This window comes from Leopardus geoffroyi, chromosome A2, assembly GCF_018350155.1.
Source record: "Leopardus geoffroyi isolate Oge1 chromosome A2, O.geoffroyi_Oge1_pat1.0, whole genome shotgun sequence".
NCBI lineage: Eukaryota > Metazoa > Chordata > Mammalia > Carnivora > Felidae > Leopardus > Leopardus geoffroyi.
Window position 1 is genome coordinate 112876392 of NC_059331.1, and position 11584 is coordinate 112887975.

An 11584-nucleotide genomic window follows, 5' to 3' on the forward strand; every position below is an offset into this window, starting at 1 on the left:
AAACAATAGAAGAGGAAGGAAAACTTCTAAATTCATTCTTTGAGACCAGCATTTCCTTGATACCAAAACCAAATAAATACACTACAAAGAAAGAGAGCCACAGGCCAATATCTCTGATGAATATAGATGCAAAAATCCTCAACAAAATATTAGCACAGTAACTCCAACAATACATTTAAAAATCCTTCACCATGATCAAGTGGGATTTATTCCTGGGATGCAAAGGTGGTTCAATATTTGCAAACCAATCAATGTTATATATCACATCAATAAGGGAATGAATAAAAAACATGTGATTATTTCAAGATATTAAAAAAAAAGCATTTGACAAAATATAACATCCGTTCATGATAAAAACCCTCAACAAAGTAGGTTTAAAGGGAACATAGTTCATAAAAACCTTATATGAAAAACTCACAGTGAACATCATACTCAATGGGAAAAAACTGAGAACTTTTCCCCTAAGGTCAGGAAAACCACAAAGATGTCCACTCTCACCACTTTTATTCAACATAGTACTGGAAGTCCTAGCCATAGAAATAAGAGGAAAAAAGGAATAAAAGATATCCAAATTGTAAGGAAGAAGTAAAACTCACTATTTGCAGATGACATGATACTAACTAACATGATACTATATAGTTTTACTATACAGTAAAAACTCCATCAAAAAACTTACTAAAACTGATAAATGAATTCAGTAAAGCTACAGGATGTAAAATCAATGTACAGAAATCTGTTGCATTTCTATATAATAACAATGAGGCAACAGAAAGAGAAATTAAGAAAACAATCCCATTTACAATTGTAACAAAAATAATAAAATACCTAGGAATAAACTTAACCAAAGAGGTGAAAGACCTGTACTCTGAAACTACATAACACTGATGAAAGACATTGAAGATGACACCAACAAATGGAAATATATTTCATGCTCAAGGATTAGAAGAACAAATATTGTTAAAATGTCTATACTATCCAAAGTAATCTACAGATTTAATGCAAACTCTATCAAAATATCAATAGTATTTTTTTTACAGAACTAGAACAAATAATCCTAAAACTTGTGCGGAACCACAAAAGACCCCAAATAGCCAAAATAATCTTAAAAAAGAAAAACAAAACTAGAACTATCAAAACTCCAGACTTCAAATTATATTACAAAGCTGTAGCTATCAGAACAGTATGGTACTGGCACAAAAAAAGATATTAGATCAATGGGAAAGGATAGAAAGCCCAGAAACAAACCCATAATTGAGGTAGAAATGTTGGGGTTCAGAGCCAATGCCCAAGCCCAAGAAAGAATTCTTGAAACGTCTTTGGTGAAAAAAAAAAAAAAGGTGGTTTTATTAAAGCATGGGGACAGGACCTGTGGGCAGAAAGAGCTGCCCTGGGATTGTGAAGAGTGATTGATTATATACTTGGGAGATGGGAGATGCGGGGAGGTAGAGATAAAGGAAAGTTTCCAAAAGGAATTTTACATTCATATGCTAAAGAAGACTCACAGGATCTTGGAGGCTATTTTCAAGCTAAGGTTGTTTTTCCCTCTAGGAAAGCATTAACACTAAGACAGTTGGGAGTTCCTGGAAGAATGTCATACTCTCCCTGCCTCAAGTATTTGTCAGTGAGCTACAGTTATAAGGCAATTTAATTTTATATACCTTTTCTTCTGCTTTTGTTCCCCACATCAATGATTATATGGTCAATTAATCTTTAACAAAAGAGGTAAGAATATGCAGTGGGAAGAAGACACATGGTGTCTCTTTAACACATGGTGTTGGGAAAACTGGACAGCTATATGCAAAAGAATGAAACTGGACCACTTTCTTACCCTATACACAAAAATTAACTCAATATGGATTAAAGACCTGAATGTGAGGCCTGAAACCATAAAAAATCCTAGACAAGAACACAGGTAGTAATTTCTCTGACATTGGCCAAAGCCAAAGTTTTCTAGACATGTCTGCTGAGGTCAGAGAAATAAAGGCAAAAATCAACTTTTGGGAATACATCAAAATAAAAACTCCTGAAGAGTGAAAGAAACAATCAACAAAAGTAAAAGGCAACCTACTGACTGGGAGAAGATAGTGGCAAATGACATATCCAATAAAAAGTTTGTATCCAAAATATATAAAGAATTTATACAACTCTACACCCAAAAAACAAATAGTCCAATTAAATAAGCAGAAGACATAAACATTTCTCCATGAAAGACATCCAGATGGCCAACAGACACATGAAAAACTCTCCACATCACTCACCATTAGGGAAATGCAAATCCAAACTATAATCAGATATTACTTCATACCTGTCAGAATGGATAAAATCAAAAACACAAGGCAACAATGTTGGCAAGGATGTGAAAAAAAAAAGAAATTCTCTTGCACTGTTGGTGTGAATGCAAACTGGTGCAGCCACTGTGGAAAACAGTGTGGAAGTTCCTCAAAAATTAAAAATAGAACCACCCTATTTTCTAGTAATTGCACTCCTGGATATTTACTCAAAGAATACAAAAACACTAATTCAAAAAGATCTATGCACATCTATGTTTACTGCAGTATTTGCAATAGCCAAATTATGGAACCAAACCAAGTGTCCATCGACAGATGAATGGATAAAGAAGATATATACAATAGAATATTACTCAGCCATTAAAGGTGAAAACTTGATATTTGCAACAACATGGATGGAACTAGAGAGTATAATGCTAAGCAAAATAAGCCAGTCAGAGAAAAATGAATACTGTATGATTTCACTCAAATGCAGAAGAAACCAAACAAATGAACAAAGGAAAAAAAGAGAAACAGACTCTTAACTCTAGAGAACAAACTGATGGTTTACCAGAGGGGAGGTGGGTAGGGGGATGGGTGAAATAGGTGAGGAGGATTAAGAGTAAACTTCTCATGGTAAGCACTGAGTAATGTATAGAATAACTGAATCACTATATTGTACACCTGAAACTAATATCACACAGTATGTTACCTATATTGGAATCAATATAAATAACTTAATGAAGAAAACAAATTTAAAGAAAAAATGCATTTGAACAATGTATTTGATTTCAGTAAATTAAAAAAAAAAAAACCCAAATTTGGCCAAATCATGGCCAAGAAATTTTTTGTTACAAGCTTATTGTTATTGTGTCCCCCAAATTCATATGTTGAATTCCTAACCCTCAGTACCTACCAGTGTAATTATACTTGGTGATGAAATCTTTCATAGGTAATTGAACTAAAATGAGGTCACTAGGGTGGCCCTTAATCTAATCTAATGTCCTTAGAGGAAGACATTAGGACACAGACACATGGACCAAGGTAAAACCCTGTGAAGGCACAAGGAGAAGATAACCATCTCTAAGGCAGCAGAGAGGTCTGGGACAGATTCTCCCCTCCTGGTCCGAGAAGAGAGCAACCCTGCCAAAACCTTCCTCTTGGACTTCTAGCCTTCAGAATTGTGAGAAAAAAAAATTCTGTTTAAGTCACCCTATCTCTGGTACTTTGTTATGGCAGCCCTAGCAAATTAATACAGTTTTCTAGTAGATAAACACAGAATATACCAAGTGGTCAAAATAGAGCTCTCATTAAAGATAGATTTAGAAACTTGCTTAAGGCAGGAACCCAGGCGGGTAGATTAATTACTTGCAGTGCATTTGAAGCTCTCACATGGGAACTTGGATTCATCCCTAAGCACACAGTAATCTTCTCAGCAATCAAAATGGAAAGAAATATAAAGGTTCTCTAAAAGTGTGAAAGGAGGATTTTAGATTTTTTTCTTCCAAACTATCAGTGAAACTTCTTAAAAATGGCTTTAGGGATGTTACACAAGTCCTCTCTCCTAGTCTTCTCACAAATAACCTTGATTGCTAATCTCTTATTTTACCACAACCCACAGTATTCCACTCCACCCTGAAAAACAGAAAAATATGATACTCCCTCCTGAAGAGAATTTCTCCAGACACAGGAAATTGTGAATATAACTAAACATATATTAAATAGGAACTATATATCAAGAAAGAAAATGTTGATAGGTTCTTAAAAACAGACAGGGTGAATTATATGATATGTGAATTATATCTTAAAAAGATACCATGTATGTAGAACAAACAAACACACCACCTTTGTCAGTGTATCTCTTTCCTTTGGCCTGTTTTTCACGGAAGTCTTGGAACCATCTAAATCACCTTGTTCATAGTGCTGTTCTACTTTCCCCTTGGGCAACATTTAGAAGTCATTATTGATTCAAAAGAGGAGATAAAAGTCTCCAATGAAAAGTCAGATGGCTGAGAAAGAAACACCACTGACCTTGGGCTTGCTTTCATAATTGCATTCAGAGAATATTCAAAGATTTTGCCATGCTGTTTTTCATTGGTAGGTGAGGCCATTAGACGCTAACGTTACAGTTTTGTCAATCAGTCATTCTGGGAACTCCTCTATCCCTCTCTCCCGGTCAGCTTTTTTCTGGCAGCAGGCAAGGTGCTTCTACTAGGTATGGGCCCTGCTTTGAAAGTGAGGAATTAGAAAGAATAGAAGATCTGCCCCTGGACTTCCTGGGCCAGGTGAACCCATAGTCTTGGTGGGATTTTAGATGGCTCCATCATGTCATCAGCAGTTCATAAAGTGGTAGGCAGAAGATAGATATTGCTGGCAAAACTCAGTCACTTAGGATTTGATTTAGTGTAGAAGTTTATAGATGCAGGCCCATTACCCAGTCGCATAAGAAGGACCCCGATGACTAGCTTTGTGAATTACACCTGAGGGAGAAAGTTGTCTTGGTACAGGAAATAGTGCTGAGGTTAACTCACCTCACATTTTTAGTGGAAAATTGCTGTTGACTTCCCCAACATCCATCTCCTTCCATTTCCAAAAGTATTTCGATTTCACCCGGTGGTCAATGATGCTCAAACCTTGTGTCCTGGATGATTGTCAGAGGAGGAGCCTGTAACTCAGTTCTGGCCAAATGACCACTGGTTACAGCTTTCACTGATTGGTTGAGGGATGAACACCGCACCTAAATCGGTCCAATCAGAGGATTGGGACCGTTCCTGTGAGGTTATTAGGAAATGCTCTCTTGTCCTACCAATTAATAAGCATTTGCTCAGAAAAACAGAACCAGCAACAATGATGTACGCTAAAGATTTATTATGGTGATTTGATTTTATACATTTGTGAGAGCTGGTCAGAGTCTTGGCTGGCTCTCTCCACTGTCTTGGCGCTGAACCTGAAGTCACAGGTCGGGCTGAAGGAAAGAAAAGATGGACATGGACTGGGGAAGAAAAGGTACAACTAGAATCTCTCTGTCCCTGGCACCCACTCTGCTTTCTCCCTGACTTCAAATCTGCAGCCTCACTGCTGAGTATAACCCACGTTAGGTGGCGCTCTCGCTGTAGATTGGCATTCACACCTGGGCAGGATTTGGACAAGGGGAAGAAGGAGAACCTAGGGAAACTGGGGTTGCAGGTCAGGCAGCTGTCCTTCCACCCCTACCCTGCCAACAAACGGAGTCAGGGTCTGCAATAGGGCCTGAACTACACCTTCCAAGAGTCACAGTGGCTGCTGCTTTACTGTGGCCTTTCAAATATTCCCAAAATGCTGCTACCCTTGTAAGCAACACTCATATACCATTGTCTCGCTTGTTTGAATAGTTGGGTGGTGTTCAACTATTCAAAACAGTACATATTGCAAAAACAATTTCACTAGGTTATGTGAGTAATAGTGTTAAGTGCTATAAAGTGCTTAGTATGTTTATGCAACCTACTTGGCCCGTGAAAGGATAGCCCAGAACTCCTGGGCTGCTTCTGTGGAGCCCAAGGATGAAACCAATATAATCAAATGCAGAGAAGTGGGGGAAACAAGCAATCTGATTGCCGCCTTCAAGTCCTGAAGCCAGTAATGCCTGAAACTATCCTAGAGTTTTCAGGTGTGAGAGACAATAAATTCTTTGTGCTTTAGCCAGTTTTAGCTAGGTTTTCTGACACTAGCTCCTGATAGACTGCTAAGTGGCAATCTTAACATAGATCTTCTATGTTTGCTTTAGCTAACCTTTCTTAGTAGTTTTAAAGGGCAATCTTAAGCAGCATTAGATCTATCCTGGAGAAAACCAAGCAGCACTTAATTGATAACTTATTATTGATCAGATAAGGAGAAGAATGAAGATACTCTCCATTTTTAAGACGATGAACAGGACACAGCTGGGTGGCTCAACCAGTTGAGCATCTGAGTCTTGATTTCAGCTCAGGTCATGATCCCAGGCTTGTGGGATCAGGTCCTTCTTCAGGCTCCTCTGCACTGTCACTGAATGTGGAGCCTGCTTAAGATTGTCTCTCTCTCCCTCCCTGCCCCTCTACCCCACTCATGTTCTCTCTGTAAAATAAGTGAAAAATGAAAGTAAAAGACCAACACAAACAGAGGAAGACAAAGTTCCCATTGTCCCTGAATAGTCTCCTTTCATTAGACCATAATCAAACTCTTTTCTATCTCCCCTTCACACTTTCCTTCCTTTCAACCATGATGTAAGGGGACTGGGTGAGCATTAAGTACATATTTCCTGGGAGCAAAAGAGTATATTTTCCTCCCACAAAATAAATTTTTCTAGGAAGGAGTTTGGTAGCTAATTCTATTAAACAATTTAACCTGATACATGTAAGGTCAACATTACACCAAAGTTGCCAATCTCAAATTCTTTTTAAAAGACTGAGCTTGGTGGAACCAGTTTAAATAAAACTCATAACTTCATCATGACTAAGTTCTGATTTTTAAGTACTAATGCTTATATGGATATGCTAAATGTCCAGTAAATTCCAAGGGTTCAAGTGTAGACTTAAATGTTACGATCATTTAACAATCTGACTCCAGGTACAAAAGGACAGACTCAAACATCTATATGAATAGAAATAAAAAGTCATAGGTCCTCTCTCCAAGTTACCCAAAGAAGAACAATTTAAAAAGGAAATGATGGCAGAGGATGAAATATGATACATAATATCTACGTGAGCTTGTCCGCCTCATCACCCTTCTCAGAGTCACCATCCCTTTAAATGTGGAAACACTCGTTGGAAAGAGAACATCTGGCTGGCTACCTTATTAACGAGTGCCTATAATCATTTTGTAATTCTACAATGAAAGTAAGGCATATAGATAGTTGTATTGATCACGTTAGTTAAAAACATTTAAATGGGTGATGGGCACTAAGGAGGGCACTTGTTGGGATGAGCACTGGGTGTCATATGTCAGAGGTGAATCACTGGGTTCTACTCCTGAAGCCAAGACTACACTGTATGTTAACTAACTTGAATTTAAATAAAAAGTAAATAATGGTATCCTTGGAATGAAGAAAAAAAAAAAAACCACCACTTTTCCCCAATAGGGAAAATGAATTCAACAAGAAAAATGTACCAAGTGATTGGCCAGTAAAACAAAGTTTTCTCAAAAGATACAGAAACAAGTGCATCATTACGTATATTTTGCAAAATCATCTTAACACACTGAAATTATTAATCTCAAACAATCTGTTTTTATTCAAGTATGTTTACATTTCAAGTAAAATGCAGAGTTCTTAATTATTTCAGTTAGTTTTTCAATCAAAATTATTATTTTGAAATAAGGCTTTTATTAATTTCCTGTGAAAAGTTCATTCTATATAAATAAATGGATCTATTATATAACATGATTTTTTAAAATAATTTAAAAACTATTTCTCTGATGGAATCACATAAAAATTTGTCTAGAAGCAAGTTTTTCCGGCTTAACAAAGATTCTTTTATTTTCACAGAGAGGAAGGAAACTGTAATTCAGTGGTTCTCAAAGTGGGGTCCCTGGATGAGTAGCATCTGCATCACATGGGAACTTCCCAGAAATGCAAGTTATTGGGAACAACTGCAAACCTGCTAAATTAGAAATTTGGGGGTGGGACCCAGCAGTCTGTGTTCCAGCAAGCCCTCCAGGCAGTTCTGCTGCTCTGAAATTAGGGAATCCCTGCAGCAGAGGTTGCCTGGTCTAAGGCCTTGCAGTAAGACTGGAGTATGTTTGCCAGTGTGCTCTAGGTAGCTGCTTGTAAATTGCTGCTACCCTTCTAAGCAACACTCATACACCATTTTCTAGTCTGTTTGAATAGTTGGGTGATTTTCAACTATTCAAAACAGTACATATTGCAAAAGCAACTTGACTAGGTTATGTAATATTATAAAGTGTAATATTATAAAGGGCGCCTGGGTGGTGCAGTAGGTTAAGCGTCCGACTTCAGCCAGGTCACGATCTCGCGGTCCGTGAGTTCGAGCCCCGCGTCGGGCTCTGGGCTGATGGCTCAGAGCCTGGAGCCTGTTTCCGATTCTGTGTCTCCCTCTCTCTCTGCCCCTCCCCCGTTCATGCTCTGTCTCTCTCTGTCCCCCAAAAAAATAAACGTTGGGAAAAAAAAAGGAATAAAGTGCCATAAAATGCTCAGTATGTTTATGTGTATGTGCTATGTGTGCTATGCCTCACACATAGGAGACATTATTATAATGTAGATAATTAGTATTCAAATTATTAGTCTTAGCTCACTTTTACTTCCTGCATAGCAAGACAAATGAACAGAAAAAAACACCTATAAAATATCGTGCTCATTATATACTCACAGACATTTAAACCCAAGAGGAACTTTAGAAGCTACCTAGTTCAAGCACCTTGTCTTATGGATGAGAGAAAACTGAAGCCCAGGGAAGCTGGGTTACAGGTGGAAAGTCTCTTAGGAAGTAATAGGCAAAGATCAGAAGCCAGGGGCTCTCAACTCCTGGACAACTCTTTTACAGAAGAAGCCATCCTTGTTGTGTTCACTATAACAGCAGCAGCACATGCTCTGGAATTTTCTCCGTTGGCATTACTAATTATTTTCCAGTACCGATATTTCCATCCTCACCCCCTCATATATGAACTGACACTATTATTCAGAATTGCAAAGCTTTTAGGTTAAAAACCTTCTGGATTACATAAGCCTAGGTATACATAAATAGAAAATCAATGTAAAAAATACACGCAAAAGCCACAGATTTGTACATTTAGTGAAATCTTGATGCTTGAATATGAGACAAACATCAGGTGCTAGATATGTACAAATTCAAGTTTCCTGTGTACACATAGTCACTTTTTATTTTGTGTTGTGCACTAATATGTATACATGCAAGAAACCAACCCTCAATAATTACTTTATTCTGAAGAATATCTTTGAGTTAACCTCACCTAACATAATGGTAATATATGATATTTGGAACTTCACTAACATGGGAAACAACTTCATATAGAAGAGCAAATTATGTGGGAATAAGAAAAAAAACATCTATTTTAACTAGAAAAGCCTCTAGCAACATATGTTTTCATTATTCTCCTTTTTCTTTATATTGCCTCAAATATTCCTTAGACATTAAAAAATTACGGAAAATACAACTTACAGTAGCACAGTATGAACATTCAAATTTTGAACCTTCTAGTTACAGCATAGTATGATTTGAATATATTCTCTCTGTTGTATTTTCTTTTTTCTATTGTATTTTCATATCACATATTCAAACCTGTTTATTAGCAGTGGCATTTCTTAGACCAATGCCATCCATTGATGTACTACATTCTGCCCCTTCCAGAAATCTAGGCATTGTCAAGGTCAAAACTTCATATGGTATTTTCTACATTACAGGACATGAAAATGTGCTGTATCCATCCCGCCGGGTATGAACAGTTAATTATCTGCTGTTGCACGCACCTCCTTAATTGGCCTCCATATTAAGGCTTTAACACAGGAAGTGGAGGATCTGCGGCTTCCATTGAAAAACTGTTACATTGCAAGCTGAGCACTGAACTAAAATCTCATCCTAATGCATCATTAGAGAAAAAGCCTGAGGTACTGAAAGAACTATGATTTTTCCACTTCGGAAGTGCTTAAAGAAGTTTTAGATTAATGGCTTTTGATGCTTTTAATGATGTCAAGGATGGAATTTAAGTGCCTTATTAATTCCCTTGATTTGCTGCCAAATATTAAAGGAAATTCATGATTACTGAGTTAATCTTTTCTGATTATGAAATCCATTATAGGAAGAAAAATACAAAATTCAGAAAAATAAAAGTGATTCATAAAAATATTAGAATATATTTATAAGAACAGAATGTTTGGACATGGGTTTAAAATTCCTCTGGAAGGATTTGTTACAAGACTATAAGATATCTTTGTATATATTAATATTTAAGCCATTGCTTCATCCTTAAGTTGCACTTCATGTTTTTCATTTTTTAAACTCTTTTTAAACTTCCCAACCACAGTCACAACACATGATGCGATGTAAACCTGAAGTGATTTGTTTAATCTTACTAGCCTAATCAGCTAACAAGATCTCTGTCTTCTCAGATCTTGGAGCCTGGAAAAACCCAGTTATTAATTCCTTACTATCTCTTCCCGAAATTCTCTGGTTTGCTGACATGCTAATAAGATTCCAAGAATGTTCTAAGGAAAGCAAAATCACCACTAAAAATGATTGTGTCCTGAACTTACAAACTATTTCTTTCCTCCCTCTCCCTGAATTTATTTTCAACTAAAATAAATTCTGTCCTTGAATGTGTGTACATAACTCCCTGGGCAGGCTATGTTCTCTTATTATCAAATATAAATATTGAATGTTTTAAAGACTGTTCTTAAACCTAATTCAAATTACCTTTGCCAGCATAAGAAATACCCCAGGGTAGGTGTATTAAAAGCTCTAAAAAGATTCTGCTTTTACTTTTTAGCCAAATGGACATGTTTTATTCAGGATCCCCAAACAAAATCCTTATTCAGCTCATTATATTACCTTTGAGGGTGTGTCTTTCCTTCCTTCACTTCTTCACCCTTTTAAACCCTTCACTCTGGCTCTCTGCATCTCTGGAGTTTCCCTCCTGCCTCAGGGCTTCAATGCATTGAGGAACGACCTCTTCTACCTTCCCCGGACTAAAAGCAGTGCTTGATCCTCCTTCAGGTTCATCATTTCTTTCCCAGAGAAAACATCCCTGACCCTTTGGATTCACAAATGGCCTTTCATATCTATATCCCTTGGCATTCCGGCCTGTCCATTGTAACTGTTGTTACAGATCTAATTTTACATTTAATTGTATAGTGTTTTAAATTGTTGCCTGTCTCTATAACTTAGCAATACTGAAGTCAGGGATCATGCTCTTTCTTCCACCACTATTAACCTCAAGCATCTACGTGCCTGCCACAGAGAAGGTACACATACTCCATCTGTTGATTAAATACAATAAATGAATGACTGTCCAAAGCACATAAACACTGGCATGTGGCCAAAGGATTGAACATATGAGTAAGCACAAACCATCTCTTTGTGAACTCTACCAACAGTTAGCATTTGTACTGCCCTAATTCCCTATGTAATCTCTGTCTTGCAAAAGCTTTCTGAAACACTCTGGTAAACACACACACACACACACACACACACACACACACACGTATGTTTGTATGAGCACATGAGCATTCACACCCACAGATATCAGTGTTTTGGGTGGTTACAACTGCTTCATTCAACAGTGATAAGTCAGGTTTTTAAAAAATAATTCTTCTTGGGGCGCCTGGGTGGCTC